Source organism: Polypterus senegalus, chromosome 2 (genome assembly GCF_016835505.1).
Source record: "Polypterus senegalus isolate Bchr_013 chromosome 2, ASM1683550v1, whole genome shotgun sequence".
Classification (NCBI taxonomy): Eukaryota; Metazoa; Chordata; class Cladistia; order Polypteriformes; family Polypteridae; genus Polypterus; species Polypterus senegalus.
This window is the reverse complement of record NC_053155.1, coordinates 321027266-321047414: the sequence shown is the minus strand read 5'-3', so window position 1 is coordinate 321047414 and position 20149 is coordinate 321027266.

Sequence of the window (20149 nt, the reverse complement as noted above, 5' to 3'; positions counted from 1 at the left end):
AGGAAGAGAAATCAAACACAAGCCACCACCGCCTCCCACGTCAGCTTACTTTCATCCCATTTCTTGGTAAGACACGCCAGGGACACGTTGAACCTTCTGCACTTCCGCACTCTGGGCACTCGCCAAGTGACCGGCCGCTGTTCAAGCTGGCCTTCATTCTGTAAGGCACTCCTCTGTTTCTGATGACTGACCACTCTTTGGAAAGATCTGGACGTGCGATTTTAAGGGAGCGGAGCAGAGGTCATCCCACTCGTTCAGCGTTAGCAACGTTAATGTGCTAAACATCCCACCCTCGTAACGGATGTCTGTGCGGAGTTTCTGATCATTTTTGGAATTAGAGTCGGCTTCTTAATTTTCACAAATGAACTTTCACTCCCCATAACACAATACTGTACCTCTGAAGTCCATCCACTTCACAAACCTGCTCTGCCGCAGCATGGAAGTTGTAAGGCCACGGAGCAGAACAGGAAAGAACCGGGAGAAAGACGTGCTGAACACCAAGAAAATTAAGCCAAAGTCAAAAGCAGAAAACGTAATCCAAGACCTGCAGTCAACTAACAGAGCTTGATATCCTAAATAACCAAAGCCGGATACGCACACAGTGTCTATCCGCAATCTCGGACAATCCAGAAATATCTGAGGCTGACCTGTACACAGTCTGACATGTGACATCACGCCTCCTGCATTTGTGATCGATGTCCATGACAACCGCTAATACAATTGACCACACAATGTTAGCGCCCGTGGAGTCCAGCATTGTGAGAAGACATGACAGTAGTTTACCATCTTCAAGACGTTATACTGTATGTCAAAATGAATGACCACTTTAAAATGTAACAGGCAGAGGCTAGAGAAGTCCGGATATGGGAAAGAAGCAGAAAGTATTTAATGTCTCATCTCGACATCACGTGGGCGCTGGCATTTTGAGCTTGGTGGGTGGACAACTGGCCTTGTGGAGTCACGCAGCTCCTGTGTTCTCAGTGAGTTATGTTTGATTTTTCTCAGCTTTTAACAATGTTTGTGGTATTTGGATTTTATTATATTTTATGTTTTTAGTATTTTCTTATAGTTCAAGTTATTTGTGGGCGAAGTGGTGGCTCTGAGGCTAGGGGGGGATCTGCACTGACAATCACAAGGTTACCAGTTCAAATCCCACAAATGCCACAGGTTTGGGCTGTTGGGCCCTTGACTAAGCCCCTCAACCTGCAATTGCTCCATCCTGGCATGACGTTAACCTGCACCCAGCCCTGAAAGCTGGCAGGCCCTCCAACCTACTGGGAAAACTTGGGGCTTGGTGCCAGGATTGGCACTCCAGCCACCGTAGAAAACCTCCCACTGATCCATTCCATGTGGATGAGTTTGGTGCTGAGGTGTCACCTGTCTCATTAATCTGAGATCCTGAGGTGGTCTGTCATATGATGGGCGCAGCAAAGCTCTGTACCAGCGCAGGCTCCTAACCTTCTCCTCGAGTTATTGAATGTCTTTTCCTTATGCCATGTTGCTTTCTAGGATTTGTGCCATTTTGTGCACAACATCAGTCAGTCAGTCAGTCATTCTCCAACCCGCTATATCCTAACACAGGGTCACGGGGGTCTGCTGGAGCCAATCCCAGCCAACACAGGGCGCAAGGCAGGAACAAACGCTGGCCAGGGTGCCAGCCCACCACAGGGCACACACCTGGGACAATTTAGGACCGCCAATGCACCCAACCTTCATGTCTTTGGACTGTGGGAGGAAACCCACACAGACACGGGGAGAACATGCAGACTCCACACAGGGAGGACCCTGGAAGCGAACCCTTAAGGGTCTCCTTACTGCGAGGCAGCAGCGCTACCCACTGCGCCACCATGTGCACATCGTTGCTGTGGGAAATCAAAGAGAACCTCCAGTTTATCCGGAACTGCAGATTCCCCAAAGGTTTATGGTTGCAGTTATCATGGCAGTAAAATGTTACCGTTCTTCAGAAGTATTTTCAACTCTTTCTGGCCCATTGTTTGACTCCATTAATGCATAGACTCCGAGTCGAGAGATTCCAGGCCGCTTAATGGCTTTGTATTAAACGTGTGCTTTAAACGCTTCTTACTTACTGCACCTCTTCCCGATGTTACGTGGATTTCCACACGTGTGCCGCTATTTTGTAAAGTGGCCGTCGCCCGTTGCTGTGTGCCGTTGGTGTGCGGTGAGTGACCTCACCAGAGTGACCATATAAAGGGTGATGCCACGTGGAGCAAGTCTGTCAAGTGGGTTATTCTTAGTGGTTCTCCTGATGATCAAATCACATTTAAATTGTGTTGGCAGCACGAGGTGCAGTGAAACGTTTAGTTGCTCGACGCCAATGCGGCTCCACTCGAGGCTTTAAGAACAATTTATAAGAACTGGCTGTGTAGGCCCGTGCTGTAAAAAGCCTGGGGTCCTAGAAACGATTGAAATCGTCAGCAAAAGAACTGAAATGTCGAGATGTCCAGTAATTGAGTGGAACTCCTCTGAGCATCCTCACTCTCTCTTGGGGATTTGTTAGCTGGCTAAGTGAGTTTTCTGTTTCCTCAGAGGCGGAGGAAAAGTAAAAGGGATATACCGTGTTACCGATGTTAGCAGCCAAGCGACTTTGTCTTTCTTCGTTTTGCTCGCCTTGCTTGTGTTATTAGCGTCCTCAGAGGCCTCTTACACTCAGACACCTTCCACGTGTAGACGCTTATATATAAGACAGTATAATGATAACAACATAGCTTTACAAATATGAAAAATCACTCACAGAATTTGAAATATGTGCTCAATAATAAGTGAATGTAAGAGAGTGGTGAAGTTCTAGACCTGACCTCATTTAGGATGTGGACGCTCCGTGGACAGACTCTCTGACCCGACTGCTGCACGTCTTCAGATGGCTCGTCTCACTCCTGGCTTTCTCTGTGCTGCTCCGACATCACTCAGGGTAGAGGGGTGCACGCCCAGGGATGTGCCCAGCGTCTTATGGTTGATTTTCGAGTGCCATTCTTGGCTTGATGACAGTGTGAATTGATTTCTTGACTTTAGTCTTGCTGGTGCTTTGGCTTACGTCTGCTCTTCTCGTCTCTGAGGCAGTGAATGCTGCCAGTCCCTACACTACACAGCGTTGTGCTTCATTCAGTTGGCACACCTGACTGATGTTATGCTTTTGAACTCTGCTCCCGTATTTCACCTGCAGTTTCGTCTTATGGGCTCCATTTTCAAACCAAAGCTGCTGCTTTCTAATCCTGCTTGTCCAAGATTGTGGATTGCAGCATCCTGTGAAACTTTCAGGGTTTCTGTTGGGATTCAAGAATTCAACTTTTTTATTTCTTTACTTTGATGTATTTTTGATTTCTTTTCCCTGCGTATCTTATTGTAATTTAATTAGCACTGTTTTTTGTATTCTGTATTTCTCAGTCTTTTCCTGTTTTCCTTATGTTGAGCCCAAGGGAGGCGGGGCCCACGACGCTGCAGCTGAGGGACCGTCACGCAGCTCTTCCTAAGCCTCCTGTCACTGCAGTGCTTTGTCCCGTCACCTCTGTCACATTGTGTCATGGTAGGTCTGGCTGTTTCATTTGGGTTTGGTGTATTGAAGTTTCTTCGGACTGATTGTGCGGATCTCAGCCGAACTTTGTTTGCTTACGGTTTGCCTGTTTAAGTCTATATCCTTTGGATTTTTATTCTGCTTTGTTTTTAAACTTTATTAATTGCCAGGCAAAAGAGATCCTAGGACTTTCTCTTGGTGTTCCATCATTTGACAAAAGAAGGTAAATCTGACAAAACAGCCCAATAAACACCCGATCCAGAGGTTTATATACAGCAGGCGTGGTAAAACACGAATATGTAAAACATTATCGTAAAGGAGAATTGGACCTCCGGCCAGGAACACGTCAAGTAGGTCTTTGTAAAGTAAACACAAAATCAAGAAACTTCACTTTGGATGGAGGGGTTTAGAGATCAGCAGGGGACTGAGAAGAATCCGAGGCCGTGCAGTCAGACACAAACTCTTCACGCGCCCAGTAGTGTGGCCTCTACGTCCCCTCCATTGTAATAACTGACAGAGATGGTTGCCCAGGTCAGTGTGGCCTTTGATTTTATTCCTGGCTCGTTTTGTGACCCGTGATGTCTACAGGACCTCAGATTCGAGATCCCTCAGGGTTCTTTATTTGTCACATAAAACAGTTATAGAAGTACAGCATGTGGTGAAATGTTTCTTCTCTGCTGCGCTTTGTGTGCCGAGTGTGCTGATGGTCTGCCGAACCAGAAGGTGAGGAGGCTTTCAGTGGCGACTCAACCAATCAATCAATCAATCAACATTTATTTATAGAGCACATTTTCATACAAACAGTAGCTCAAAGTGCTTTACATAATGAAGAATAGAAAAATAAAAGACACAGAAATTAAAATAAGACAATATTAGTTAACATAGAATAAGAGTAAGGTGGTCCGATGGCCAGGGGGGACAGAAAAAACAAAAAAAACTCCAGACGGCTGGAGAAAAAAATAAAATCTGCAGGGAGTCCAGACCATGAGACCACCCAGTCCCCCACATAGATGAAAGAGTCCTCTTTGGATTTAGGGTTTTCATGGAAGGACTTGATGATGATGGTCACGTAGACTTCTGGCTTTCAGTCCATCAATGTTGTGCATCATGATGCTTTGAGTAGGTGGAGGTGGCGCAGGCAAAAGAAACAGAAGAGAGAGTAGGGGTCAGTATGGAGTTTAGAGCCACCATGAATAGTTATTATGAAGAATTGAATATACAGAGTATCAGGATTAAGTTAAATTGAAGTTATTAAAAGGCCATGTTACAGTAATGTGTTTTCAGCAGTGTTTTAAAGTGCTCTACTGTATCAGCCTGGCGAATTCCTATTGGCAGGCTATTCCAGATTTGAGGTGCATAACAGCAGAAGGCCGCCTCACCACTTCTTTTAAGTTTTGTTCTTGGAATTCTAAACAGACCCTCATTTGAAGATCTGAGGTTACGATTTGGAATATAAGGTGTCAGACACTCCGATATATAAGATGGAGCGAGATTATTTAAGGCTTTATAAACCATCAGCAGTATTTTAAAGTCAATCCTGAATGACACAGGTGACCAGTGTAGTGACACTCAGACTGGTGAGATGTGTTCGGATTTTCTTTTCCCAGTTAGGATTCTAGCAGCTCCATTCTGCACTCGTTGTAACTGATTTATGTCTTTTTTGGGTGGTCCTGAGAGGAGTGCGTTACAGTAATCTAGTCGACTGAAAACAAAAGCGTGAATTAATTTCTCAGCATCTTTCAATGATATAAGAGGTCTAACTTTACTTATGTTTCTTAAGTGAAAAAATGCTGTCCTAGTGGTCTGATGAATATGTGATTTAAAATTCAGATTACAGTCAACGGTTACCCCTAAATTTTTTACTTCCGTCTTAACTTTTAATCCTAGTGCATCAACCAGCGCTGGTTTTGATGGGTGAAACTTTAAAAGTTGAAGGCTGCTGAGCCTTTTTAATAAGAGCACTTTGGGTTTCAAACCAGTTCAGAATGTGAGTGACGGTGATAAATGATTCAGTCTGTGCACGCCCAGGGGTGGCACCCAGGGGTGTAGCGGGTGACGAGTGTCTCATAACATCCACGGTCATTTCTGCTGTTTTCAAGGAATTCAAGTTAAGATTGCTGAGGGTGCACCAGCTAACAAGCCTGACCACCTCCTGTGCCCATCAAGGTGGTGTCATCAGCAAACTTCATCCGTTTAACAGACGGGTCACAGTCACTGGTATACCGAGAGAAGAGCATGTAGCCCACCACACCGACTTCTAGCGAGAGCAGAGGGTCCCACCAGATTTACATAGCAAGGAAGCAGCTAGGCTTTTAAAATGAGGGACGCATAGAGTCAGGCCAACAGCTAAGGCCTGCCACCCGAATATTAACAACACCCCAGGACAATACCCTTAAACACACCAAACACACAAATATATAACGTGTCCCTTATTTGATAGAATAACTACTTAGTGACACAAAAAGGACTAAACAAATCCCCTGGGGACACGACGACATTTACAGTCCTGATTCTGGAAACAGAAACTCTGGTTAAGTGATGGACAGAAGTGCCGAGCGCTCCTATTCAATAAACTGCTCCCCGGAACATGGATAGTGAGATCCTGTCCTACCAGCCGAGTCCAGAAGAATCGGTGCACCTCTTCTCCAAGAGCATCGAAGGACTGGATTGGGAGGACAAACAACCCACCCAACCGCCGGGGGCCGAGCCTGTGCCATCCTTCACTACGAATGTCCAGTAACTGAAAGGTTAGGAGCTGCTGAGGACGCTGTTGATTAGGAAATGGCACACTAAAAAAGGACCTGCCTCATCCTTCTGTTCTGGTTTTATTGGTGCAGTGCATACAGACCACCAACTACAAATCCCACAAGCCCCTCCGCATCACTGCAAACCTGTTTAAAGACACCGACCCCGATTTACAAACAGGAATCACATTTACCAGTCACTCAACAGGGCATGCTGTACCTACACACAAATAGACCCCCCTATGTGGGGACAGAACACAACCCTGAGGAGACCCTGTGCTCGTGGTCAGAGACCCTCACTGATATCTTCACTTAGGAAGTCAGAGACACGCAGTGTAGTCCTCATCCACACTGAGAAGTCTGCTATGGCGAAGCTCTCGTCTGATTGGATCAAACACAGAAGTGAAATCCACAAATAAGATCCTGGTGTAAGTAGCTGGGGAGTGGAGGGGGGCTGTGTATACTGTGCCCGCAGCCGACCTGTTGGCACTGTAAGCTAACTGAAGGACCTGAGATGCTGAAGAATCAGGTGCTCAAACACAGAGGTTGGCACCATTGGCCTCAAATCATTAAGACAGGAAATATTGAGGAGCCTTTGAAACTGGCAGGACGTTGTGTTGGCCAAAGTTGGAGTGAAAATGTCTGTAAACACGGGTGCCACCCGATCAGAGCAGTGTCTCTGTGTGCTCGAGAAGTTCTGCTCCGGCCTGACCTTCTGTCATGTTTAGCATCCTTAGGGGGCTCGTCTAGTTGATTTTTAGCTTCTCTGTAAACAGCCTTATCTCCGCTGTTGAAAGCTTCCTGGTGGGGTTTTTGGAATTTGGCTAAATTAGCCTTTGAAGGTTCATTGTTTGTGTCACTGAGGCATATCTGAGGTGTTGAGTGTCAAAAATGTACAAAGCCGTCTTGTGGGGGCTTGAAATCTTCTTGGATGCTTCTGGATTTTTGGGGTGAGGATCATCGGAGAACTCGGTGATGTTGGCTCACGGGTTTTTACCTTTTTCCTGACAATTGTGACAGCGATTTTTCTCTGTCCATCTCTTGGTCCAAAGACATTTCTTCCACTTCCATCAGAAAGATCAACATGTTATTACTCTTCTATGAACATTGTTTAAAAAAAAAAAGCAACAGCAACCACCACATTGATTTCTGTCACATGTTTTCATACAAACAATGGAGCTCAAAGTGCTTTACAAGATGAAGAAAGAAAAAATATAAAAATAAGATTAGGCAAAACTAACTAACAAAGAATAAAGTAAAGTCTGATGGCTGGGAGGACAGAAAAAAGAAAACGAAAAAAAAAAACAAAATCTGCAGGGGGTCTGAGGCCACGAGACCACCTGGCCAGCCCTCTAACATTAATGATCTCAATCAGTCCTCAAGGTTTACAGGCTTCATGTGGAAGAATTAGATGATGATGATGATGGTGCTGGTCATGTGGACCTCTGGCTCTCAATCCATCAATGTAGGGACTGCATGGTGCCCTGATCAGGTGGTGGTGGCGCCGGAAAAAGAACAGCAGAGAAAGTAGGGGTGAGTACGGAGTGCGGCGGGCGATATGATAAAAACGGTAATTCAGCGCTTGTACAGAACACCAGGGTTACCCTAACATAAGGCCGTGTTCAAATATCGGGTTTTTTGTTTAAAGAGCTCCACCGTGTCAGCCTGGCTAACTTCTATCAGTGAACTCGTATTCCAGAGCTGAGGTGCCTAACAGCGGAAGGCCAACCACCACCTCTTTTAAGTTTAGCTCTTGGAATTCTCAGCAGACCCTCATTTAAAGACCTAAGGGTATGATTTGGGGTGTGAGGTGTTTTGTTTTATCACGTTGTGTTGCGGTGTTATGTTCATCACCGTCTGTACTTCTTGTTAGTTCCTTGTCCCCTTTATGCTGAGCCAAAGGGGGTGGGACCCCCCGATGTTGTGGCTGTGAGACCCTCCCCTGCTCTGCTCATGTCCACTCATTGATGTTGGTTCAGCTCCCCACTTCCTGGTTCTTGTTTTTTGTTTTCCATGTGAACCCTGAATACCATGACGACTGATTGGGGTCACTTATCTCAGGTAGAGGGGGCTGGGTGGTCTTGTGGCCTCGGACCCCCTGCAGATTTTATTTTTTTCTCCAGCCGTCTGGAGTTTTTTTTTGTTTTTTCTGTCCTCCCTGGCCATCGGACCACCTTACTCTTATTCTATGTTAATTAGTGTTCCCTTATTTTAATTCTTATTTATTTTGTCTCTTTTCTCTTTCTTCATCATGTAAAGCACTTTGAGCTCCATTGTTTGTATGAAAATGTGCGACAGAAATACATGTTGTTGTTGTTTGATGTTCTGTTTTTCTTTTTTGATTCTCTGCTTTGAGGTTTGGGTGTTGATTTTGGTTCTTGGACTGTTGGGGGCAACATTTGATCTTCTCATTTTTTTGTATTCCTTTTGAATAAATGTTAATGTTCCAGTAATAATGATAATTGTTATTGTACACTCAAAGTCCGAGATCATGGTTCTCAGCACAACCCTGTGCGGCTGGTGATGAGGTGCCACCTCAAGTGGTATCTCTGGGTCTCGTTTACAACTGAGAGAAGAAGGGAGCAGGAGATCTCGGGGCCGTCATGTGGACCAGTCAGGTGTGCTGGAGCCGAGCTGAGCTGAAAGGCGAAGCTTTCCATTTACCAGTTGATGTACGTTATGGTCACGAGCTGTGGGTGGTGACGGAAAGAACTCAATCACTGATACATGAGCTTCTGCCACAGGGTGTCTGGGCTCAGCCTAAGAGACAGAGTGAGGAGTGAAGACATTCAGGAGGAACTCAAAGCAGAGCCGCTGCCCGTCAGCATCAAGAGGAGCCGGTTTAGGTGGTCCGGGCAGTTCCTTGACACCTCCCTGGAGATGTTCCAGGCTTGTCCAACCGGGAGGAGACCTTGGGATGGAGAGATTATACCTCTCAACTGGCCTGGGAATGCTTTGGTATCCCCTCAGAGAAGTTGAAGGAGGCAGTGAAGGAAAGGGACATCTGGGCATCTTTGTTTAGATTGCTGCCCCTGCAACCCAAGTCAGATACTACGATGGATGGATGAACTGTGTTCTTATTATGATTGGGTTGGACTCTTTTAGTTTCATCGAGCCAGGGTTTTCTCAGTTTCCCCTCTCCCTTTTTTCAGTCTGGTCCACTTTGACCTTTGCAGGCCATGAAGCCTGTTTATTGATTTTGGGTCCAAGCCGATTCTCGTTTCTTGGTCTCCTCTAAGGCCTGCTTTTGGAGTTTTGTGGAGCCCAGCATCACAACGTCTTCGTATCTTTGAGAAGAAAGAGAGAAGGTGCAAACTGGACACGGCCAATGACTGACCAGGCCAGGATTTGAACTGGGGTCCCAAGAGCTGAGTGGGAGTGGTGGTCACAATTCATGGATGAAGAATAAAAAGTACATGATGGGATAGCAACACAAATTTCGTTGGAAAGTAATCTTATAATAGTAGCAGCCAAAAGAAGAAAGAGAAGTTTTGAAAAAAATCCGGTTTGAGTGATGTGAAAAATACATTTCAGAAGACGTTGATAACGTTCACGCTGGAGGCCACAGCATTTCAAATGAACACCACACTGGGCCTCAAATATGAACTTAGTCAAGATGTGTGATGTCATCAAGTCAACTGGCAAACATTTCAATGCTGCTGGCACAGCCAATGCCAAACATTATGAAGTCCCGCCCACATAAAGAGTCCTAATTGGTGGGTCTTAAGCCACGCCCAGCACCCGTCCTTCAAGAAGCAGACCCTGAGACCCGAGCAGGAAACGTGCCACTTAGGAGTGGGACTGTGGCCGGGTGTCGTCTGAGGTCCTTCACATTCCTTTATGAGGACCTGCACAGCTGCCAGACTTCAGCACCACAGAGAATGGCTGACTGGCAGGCCGTGAGGTGACCCCATCAAGTCCGCTCATGACATTCTGAAGCCCCTCGTCCTTCTGCCTTGAGTGAGGCCCATGCCTTGTTGGTCTGTCCTTCTTCACCCTGGCCTGGCCCTTCTGCGCTGCTCCGCTGACCCTTTGGCTCCTCTTGGCAGTTCCATCCGTCTGCCGACTTGTCTTATGTGCCCCTGCACTCACCCATTCCCAGGTGGTCCATTGTATCTCCACCTGGCTTTGAGAGTCACTCACTGGCCAGGCCCTCGTGTGTCACACACCTCACTTCTATTTGTCCCGTGTATTCTGTGCACGGCCATGAAAGGCGCTATATAAATAAGAGTCATTCAGCACTGCCTGCTGCCACGGGATGGGTGGTCGGCTCATAGACCACACAGAAGGCAGGGCCATCTTAACGTGTGGGCACGCTGGGCAGGGGGCCCCATGCTAGTCTGTGTATGTTGTGACTTGCTGAGTGGGTGTGTAGGTAGGGGTCCCAGTGCACTGCCTTGCTGGGGGGCTTATAATGCTGTCAAAACGGCCCTGACCTGAGGGATGCCAACGTACCATTAAAGGCAATGGAGCTGTAAGGGGGGCCAGATTAGGAGGGCCCACCATCTGATTGGCAAGCTTCACCTCACTCTGCTGCCAATACGGTGGATTGCAATGCCCTTCATCCATAACTGGCAAAATTCTCCAGTTAGTAATTCTGGGAGTAGTGTGGCCCAAGAGGAAGATCCCAACGGGTCTTGCCAGTTTAGTCTCAGGTGGGTAACCCCAGCCCTGGACTTTGGATCATACAAAGGGGGCCTTGCTGGCCTCTTTATGTGGGTTTGGGACCAGGAAACTCTGTGTGATCGGCATTTAGAGTTGGGACTCGGGGGGACAAACAGATGGACTGCAGAGGTTAGTTTAGGTGTGCCCAACAGGCTGGCAAGAGGGAATTAAGAAGTTACAGCATTCCGAGTGACGACACCGACGGCCGCTGACGAAGGTCCGAGCGTCAGCACTTAGTGTGTGCAGAAAGCCGGCCTCACCACAATGGAGGACTCAGACAAACCGTCTTGAGACGAGTGCGGAGCCGCTGGATTGCATCACCTCGTAATTAGCAAGCGCCCGCTCTGCTGGTCATCTCGGCTTTCAGTTTTCATGCCATCTGTGGACGTAAGGAGACCGCGGTGCGTTTCTTCATATTCATTTTGTCACCACATCCCGTGCACGTTGTGGTTCAGCGTAGTGAGACTGGCACCCAGCTCCAGATCCAGCTCTGGCCCCAATCAGGACTGGGTTTTCAGTCGGCCTGTGAGAGGTGCCAGGCGGGCCAGAGGCACTGACTCTGTAATGGAAGATCTTCTTGCTCTATTAGGTCTGGGGTGGCAGAGCTCCAGGCTGCCCCTCATCCAAATGGGCGCCCGTGCCTGTCCTAGGAGCCAAGTGCTCAAATGTTAGACCTGCAGGGAGTGTTGGCCAAGGGTTCAACCAGCCGGAGGAGGAGAGTCCAGTGCTAATGAAGCAGGGGTGAGTTGGTGCTGCAGGATGGGGGGTTTCTTACTCGTTTAGTATTTTCAGTTCTCCCTGTGATCCTCCCTTCCCTTCTGTTTCAGTTGTAGCCTACCAGGAATGATGGTGGGTGCTGGGATGCCTCACGAGTGCCCCCTGCTGTCCAGAACATGGATGGTCAGCCTGGTGTTTTCATGGGCCCCCTTGTGCTTTCTTCGAGTTCCTCCACACGTCTCTTTGTTGCGGTGGACATTCCAGTACAAACTCAAGTTTCTTCTCCATTAAATTCCCAAACGAATGTCCTCCTCCTCATCCTCCTCCTCATCCTCTGTGTTTTTAGTATCGTAGCCTTATGGCCTCACAGCGCCCACCATCCTGGGTTCAATTCCTGTGTCCAGCTGTTGTTCTCTCTTGTTGTTTGTGTGGCTTCACTTCCAGCACTCCAGCCTTCTGCTCCCCTCATCCCAAAGACAATCAGGTTTGGCCAACTAGCACCCAGGTGGCACTGGGCACGAGGCAGGCATCACTCCTGGATTTGGTTTATGCTGATGGACTGGCACTTCTCAAAGGTTTGGTCTCTGCCTTGTGCCTGATGCCCTCTGTGCCCCTAAGCTGGATATGGAGGGTTTGGGCACCTTATGCCATTCTTGCCAATGCCTAGGCTTTTTGCCACCCTGCTTCCTTCATTACTGTAAGGTTGTGGAGCTGGCAAAGCCTAACCACATGACTGGAACCACTTCTGGATGGGACGAGTGGCACACAGGCCCCCTCTTACGGGTTTCAATGCTCTGAGGTGGACGTAGGGGACCATTAAGACACTGCAGGGGACACAACAGTAATGCAGAGGTCAAAGGTCAGTGAAGGTGTGGCTGGGTGTGCCTTGAGCAGGGTGACCTGGATGTGGAGCTCAAGTCGAGCACAGAGGGACAGCCAGCAGTGGAGCGAATGGGGACACCACACAGAGAGACTGACAGGGGGGACAGAGCACGGAGCAAAGGTCTCATGGGTCACAGGTAGTGCTGAAAGGCGCTATATCACACGCAGGTGGGGCGACGGCTCTCGTTTGCCTTGTGCTTCTCTTGAGTGACACCCGTCAGGTGGCCTGCACACTTTGTGGATGCCTCAGGCATTGTGGCCAATTCTGTTTGCCCGTCAGGCTCACTTTTGTCCCCTACATGTCCTTGTTTGTCACACTGTCCTCCAAGACAAAGGGTTCAGGTGTCCCGTATGTTGATTGACAGGTAAAATGTCCGTGGAGAGGAGAGGGGGGCTGCGGCACAGGTGACGTCATGATGGGTGACAAATGCACCACGTCAGACAGACGATGACGCTGGCACCTGGCCTGGCTCACCCAGATTGGTAAAGATGTGAATGAAGACACGGAGCCGAAAGAGACGTGAAGGAAACCCGTGAGCACAAACCTCAGTCCTGCTTTAGGGGCACCGCATGCTGGCTAAGACCACTGAGCCTTGGGCTGCGGGTTCAACTCCTGCCTCTGACACTTCACCTGCCGGGACCCCCAGCAGTAAACACAAGATGAAAGGCTCAGGGTCTGTACTTGTAAAGCGCTTTGGCGGAGCGGTCACTTCAGAAAGGCGCTATATAAATAGAGTGTTTAACTGAAAATGTGAACAGTGTGGACCTGAGTGGGAATCAGCGCCAAGGGGACCCCCTCAGCTTCTCTGCTCACAAGTTAAACTCTGTAGGCTGTAGAGCATATGAGCAGTCTGTACTGATATATAGCGCCTTACACACTCGGGACCAGGGAAGACAAGAAGAACAGAAAACGCATCGGGTACACTTCAGAGACAGGAATGGGGGCCGCAGAGATGAACACCCACCAGACTGGCACGTGCCAAATGGAGCAAACCTGTCAACAGCAAGAAGAAAGTGACAGGTGGGGCCTTAATGACAAACAGGTAACAGATGTGTAAGGCACTATACGGGGGGAGGAAGGAATGTGAAAGGTAGTGCATGAATACAGAGCTAGCAAAGGCGCTATATAGAGGGGTAGACAAGCACGACAGGCACTATGTAGTGAAGAGGACAGCTGTGATAGGCACCCTAATATCGGATGGGCAGGTTTATAGAAACGAAAGGCACTATAAAGACAGATAAATATGGAAGGGAGCATTGAAATACAGAACAATGAAAGGCACTTCAAATTTGGATGGATAGAAAGATCCACGAAGATCAAAGGCGCTGTATAGAATAATAAATAAGTTAGGAAAGAAACAAAATAAACTGAGAGGTATGAAAGGCGCTATATAATGAGGCAATGCTATAACACTGAATGACAGACAAATAGATGGAGACGAAAGGCACTATACGGACTGATAAAGATGATGGGTTCTACAGAAATACAGAGACGTGAAGGCACCATAAAGGAAGGTAAATAAACGTTAAATACTTAATGATAATGAATAAAGAGACAGATAGAAATGAAAGGCACTATATAAATGAAGAAATGTGAAAGATGCCCCAAGAATACAGAAGTGTGAAGCAGGTAAATGTGAAAGGCACTATATGGACTGATAAACAAGAAAGGCTCTATATAACTAAAGAGGAATGAAAGGCACCGTATGTCGAGGTAGATGGCTATGCCAGGCACTATAAAACTGGAAACATCGATAAATGGCAATGAAATGCAGTACATGGATTGATAAAAATGAAAGGGTCTATATAAATATAAAAGACTGAAAGGCACTATACAGTGAGGTACTATAAAATGAGGTGAACAGACAGATAGCGATGAAAGGCACTATATAGACTGGTTAATATGAGCGATTTTATAGAAATGATAAATACAGAAGTCTGACAGGCACTATATTATTAGACAGATTTCAAAGGCACTATATAATGAGAAGGGGCTTTCCCAGATGTACCGTTTACTCCCTTTTGGGTTTCCCCTGAGGTCTCCCACGTATTCTTTCGGGACCCCCGACCGCGCCTTCTATGTCTCTGATGTGATTCCTGACTTTGGCGGCTTTACATCCATTGGATGCGAGTCTTTACGATATTAACTAGCGGCCGATTCCGCCTCATTCTTCCCGGCCGAGAACTCAAAGAATGGCAGACGGCGTCACCTTCACCTCAAACCTTGCAGCCCAACCCTAACCTGCTCGGCGGCCACTCCCGGACATCAGCCGTCCCGTATAAGCGCGGCTCCCTCTGGATGAGCTGTGCTGCGGTCGGGTGAGCCCCCTCCATACGCCCCTACCGCCGCCGCCAGCTTGGCACGCCGGTCCGCGGGCGCCATTATCCTCCGAGGAGTGCCGGGGCGGCTAGCTGCCGTTCCTTACGCCCTGCTCGACGACCGCGAATGCAAGTTTTTGGATTTTGTGGCGGCCGCCGCCGCTGACCTGACCGAACGTCCGCCCGCCCGCCCGCAGCTCGCCTCGTCAGCAGGATTAGCGCTGGCCGTGGTGCTGACCGTCAGCCGACTGCGTGCCTGACGTCACCTCCTGAATGACCGCCGACGAGCCCGTGACGTGGCAGCGGGTCCGTGGCCAGCCTACGGCGGGGATTACATTCGGGAAGCTGTTCACCCAGAGACTTTGGCCTTTTATATAGCGCCTTTCAGCCATGCCAGGGCCGTAGGAGAATACAAAGGTTTACTTGTACTGGAGGACCAGGACCAGCAACCCAATCAATAACTCGTCATTCTTTTATATAGCGCCATCCCCATGATGTGCCATGATCAGGCCCTTTACATATCGCCACAAGGGGGCGATAAAAGGTGTAGGACTAGTCAAGATGAGACACCTGGGGCACTAAAGACAGAGCCCGGATGAGGAGGCGCAAGTCTTCAGCATTGACTTATAAGTGATAGAACCTAAGATGGCATGGTGGCACCAAGGGTAGGAATGCCGCCCCCAAGTCTTGTTTCAAATGCCAGCTTGGTCAGTGCCTATGTGGAGTTTGTATGTTCTGCCCATGTCTTCTTGAGGTTTTCTCCCCCTTCCCAGATGTATGACTTGAAAGAGGCCCCGTGTGCCCTACTGCCAACAAAGCCTTCAGTGCCCCATGAAACTGAATTCATGGATGGGCAACATGGTGGCATCTCATAATTTAGACATTGGTAAGCAGCCACAAGAGTGAGGAACACAAAACTGAAAGATCTGTGAAGTGGACATCTGGGGCAGTCAGGGAGACTGAAGACAGAGGGGTCCAGTTGACAACATAGTGGGCAATGCCAAAGTGGGCATTGTAAGGTAGTCCCAGTTTTCTAGATGGATGTTTATCAAAGAGAATGTCAGTGCAGACACCAAAGCATTCAACCCTTTAAAGACCCCACACCTGGGGACACTTCATTTATTAAACAGGTCCTGGCACTGTCACCTACTGTCACCCATTGTCCTTTGTGTTAATCCAGTTCAGCACCCCATTGGATACCTGTGCATGGACGACTCACCTCAAGTGGGTACAACAGCATCAAGAGCCAACAGGCAGCCTGGCACTGGCCATGTCTTGGTAGTCCAATATATCACTGCCCACCTCTACAGCCATGATGACCACTCAGGTGGGTCCCTGTCTGCAACCTGAGATAGCTGGCCTCATCCTCAGGGTCAGTGGGGTCGCCCTTAATGTGATGGTGGACTGCTGGCTGTCGTCCAGTCCACTTCAGAGTGACCCGTGTTAAAGGTCTGTCCACATGACAGCACAACCAGGAGGCCAAAGAGAAGACAAACAGTAACAAGGAGGAGGGAGGATCACAGGGAGAAGAACATCCATCCATTTTCAAAGCTGCTTATCCTAAACAGGCTCACAGGGAAGCTGCAGGCAAACCCAGCCAGCATTGGGTGCTGTGTGGCACCAGTCCACATCAGTGGTCAGTTTAAACATGCCAACCCACCTAACCTTTATGTCCTTGGACTCTGGGAGGAAACCCAAAGGGCACAGGGAGAACATGCCAACTCCACTTAGGAGTACCCAGAACAAGAACCTCAGCCTACAAGGAAATCACAAAGTTAACAGAAGTTCGATTCCTGTCTTTCTGGTGGGACAGCTCACCCACTTGCCTACCAAAGTACCCCCTTTCTCACCCCGACACCTTGGCATCACATCCACCTCTGGAAGTGAGGTGGCACCAGCAGTGCATGGGCTCCCTCCAGTGCCCTGACACTTCCATTGTCCTCCAATGGCAGCTGCCCAGGTGTCCAGTGTGTCAGGTGGACCCCCCTCTGTCTCCCATATGCCCTCTAGTGGCCAGTAGGTGTTACACCTCACATGCCAGTCGGAGAGCCAAGCGCTCCCTGCATACTAAAGGAGTGGTCTGCCCCCTAGTGTTATAGGGGAGCACTGCATGTGTCCTCAGATGCCACCTCTGTGTCACACTGATGGTGCTCTGCCATGTGCTGTCTTCTCCCCAGGACCCTCACTCCTCCTCAGGCTTACCTTTATAGCGCCTCACTCTTGGTGGCTCTCCCTGCGGCTGCTGCCCTCTGCTCTTTCTTGTCTTTCATTTTTTTTATTTGCCCCTAAGTGTTGTTCATTCAGGACAGCTGGGTGACAGAGTGGTTAGCTCCATGTGCCTGGGTTCAAGTCCCTCCCTGGCATTCTGTGTGCTCACCTGCCCATCTCAGAGGGGTGCCCTCCACTGTCCAGCTGTGAGTGGATGTGTGTGATGGGCAGATGCTGTCTTTGGTGCTACTGAGGCTCCTTTACACCCCGTCACTGAACCTCAAGAAGACTCCATTCACGCCTGAGAGTTGGGAAAGACCACCGAGCTGAGGCTGCCTTTATGATAATCTGATGAGACTTGACTGCAGTGGCCACCATGGTGGACCATCTCAAGGCTGAAGGCTTCTGGGAATTGGCTGGCATCGATGCCAGCTTTGGATTCCCTCAGAGCGACCCTGTGGACACTGAGACCCATCACGGTTCACCTGGTGCTCACCACACGTGTCATGGTCTCAGTCATTTAGTCCAGGCTGGAGCGACCTTGACCAGCCCAAAGAGAAGGAAGCAACGAGGACATGTGAAGTGTGGGCACAGAGTTGAGGGCAGTGGGCTTTGAGATTTGAAAGTTGGCATCCATGTGTTCCTGTGTGACATCTATAAGGTGGCTGAACCCGGGATGGCACACTTTATCTTATAGGTGCCCCCAAACTGGACAAAGTGGGTACAGACGATGGGTGGATGGGCATCATCTGTTAAAAACTTCATCAAATGTTTCCTTTGAAGTTCATTGTGTTTAAAATGACTTTGGGTGGGCAACACAGCATTTGAAGAGTGCCACCTGGTGGTGGGCATGGTGTACTGCCAGGGAGGTTCCACATCAGCCCAATTCTCTTCCTTCTTAATCCAAGAGGACCTTGCAAATAGAATTCAGAAAATTGGGGGCCATTAAAGAAAACCTGGAATGCAATCAGGCCTCCCGCAATGCCAATAGCAGTCAGGCACTCTTCATTTTATATAGCGCCTTTCATAGGTGCTCAAGTCCCTACAGTGTATGTGGTGTTAAACACACTTTACTGAGCCTGATATTGTCAGCAGGGGGCCGCGCAGCAGTGAGTTCTGGGCCTGGGACTCACACTGAATTCCTTGCCAGGTCACCGCTTGTCCTCCGTGTCCATGTGTGAGATGGATCAGTGCCCCCTTGTGGTTGGTTCTTGCCTTGCACACAGTGCTGCTGGTATAGACTTCACATTGTACCAAGTGGGCTCAGAAAATGGACGGCCAGATGAATGGACCCGTCATTAGCAGTAGCCTTTACTGATCCTAATACTGAGGAGCCTGCCATGGCCTGCAGTGGAGACACAAGTGATGGCCCAGGAAACAGGGGACAATGATGGGCACGTGTGCCACTGGAGACTCATGTCCTGATGCCATGCTACCAAGCTCCTGCCAGTTACAAAGTGTGTTGAGGGGTGTGGTTTGTGAGTGGGCTTGTGCTGGAGGCGGGTCTTCCTCTTAACCATGCCCTAGGTCACATGATACATAGGGGCGTGGTCAGGACATTCTTGTGACAAATCTGGCACAAGATAAGGGACAGCAGCATAGCAGATAGACAGATGGAGAAGACGAAGAAAGAAATGAAGGAAAACTAAAAGGGGGAGAAATAAAGAAAATAAAAACTCCAAAGTGCGCCAATGGCTGACCCGTCTGCGTAGTCCATTACAGCGTCACAACCTGAGCTTAACTTGGCAGGAGTGACCCTGAGTGTGGCCACCAGCCTGGCACAAAGCACCCACATGCACACCAACAGTCTGGAGAGGTCAACCCTGCCAAAGGTACAACTGTGAGCTGTGGGTCAGAAGGTGGCTGGCACCGCCTCACATGGGCACAGGGAGAACATGGACATGCCACACAGGCAAGCTCCGGATTGACCCATTGAGGCATACTGTGTGCTGTTTAACACACGTGACAGCGGAGACACGGAGATAACATGCAGACTCCTCAAAGAAAACAAACTGCTGGGTTCTTTGGAGTGGGCAGAGCCCACCCTGGCAATGCCAGGCATAAAACCACGCATCAACACTCACACTCACATTGTCATCCGTAATCAACCTATGTGGGGATGTGGGACACAACCTGCACACCAGAGAACACGGACAGCATCCAGGTGTGAGGTTCAGTCCCAGGACCCGAGGTCTACGAAGCAGCAACGCTAACTGCTGTGCCACCGTACCAACCCCAGCTCGGGTTCACATAAAACTGACAAGGAAAAAAAAGTGAAGGGTTCTCTCCATTCTGAAAAGGAAATAAGGTTAAAGACGCAAAGTTACTGCTGCGTGGCCTTCATCGGGTGTGCAACTGAAAAGGAAAGAGCAGGAAAAAGAAATCGATGGGCAAGGTGGGCACAAAGTGAGGTCAGATCAAAGGAGAAGGTGAGACGACAAAGGGAGAAATCAAAATGTTAGTCGGTCATTGCAACCTGACCAGGCTGAAAAGGGTCTTTGAGGACCTGTGGATGAACACAAACCCACAGATCAGTGTGGCCGAGGTGATCGACCGCAGACACTGTGAGGTCTTTGACGTGTCCCCTGATGTCTCCCTGTGTCACCTCTGGAGATGGCTGGACATGTCCTACTAGAAAGGCAGTAAATCAGATCTATAGACTGGCAAGAAGAGGCCCACTGGTGAATACTGAAGGTATCAGAGGGACCAGACACAGGGGGACAGTTGGTGGCACATCTGCAAGTGACACAGCACCTCCTGTTACAGCTCTGGTGAAGAATGTGCCTCTCCTCTGTGAGGTGAGCTGTGGACGAGAAGTTTGAGTAGGTGAGGTGGTCGATGGAAGGAGATCAAGGATGAGTTAATAAAGAAGAAGGATCAGCCTGCAAAACGGGGAATGTGGTTGAATGACCTGAGAGAGGACTGGTGGGTTAGGGTTTCATTATGGGGGCTCCTCTTCAAGTGGTTATTATGAGGTCCACCTCTGGCTTGGCTGAGGGTCCTGTCCAAACATGAGAAGGGTCTCCTCCATCAATACAGAAACTCCTTATATTGAGGGCTTGAGACGATGAGAGGCTGAATTCGA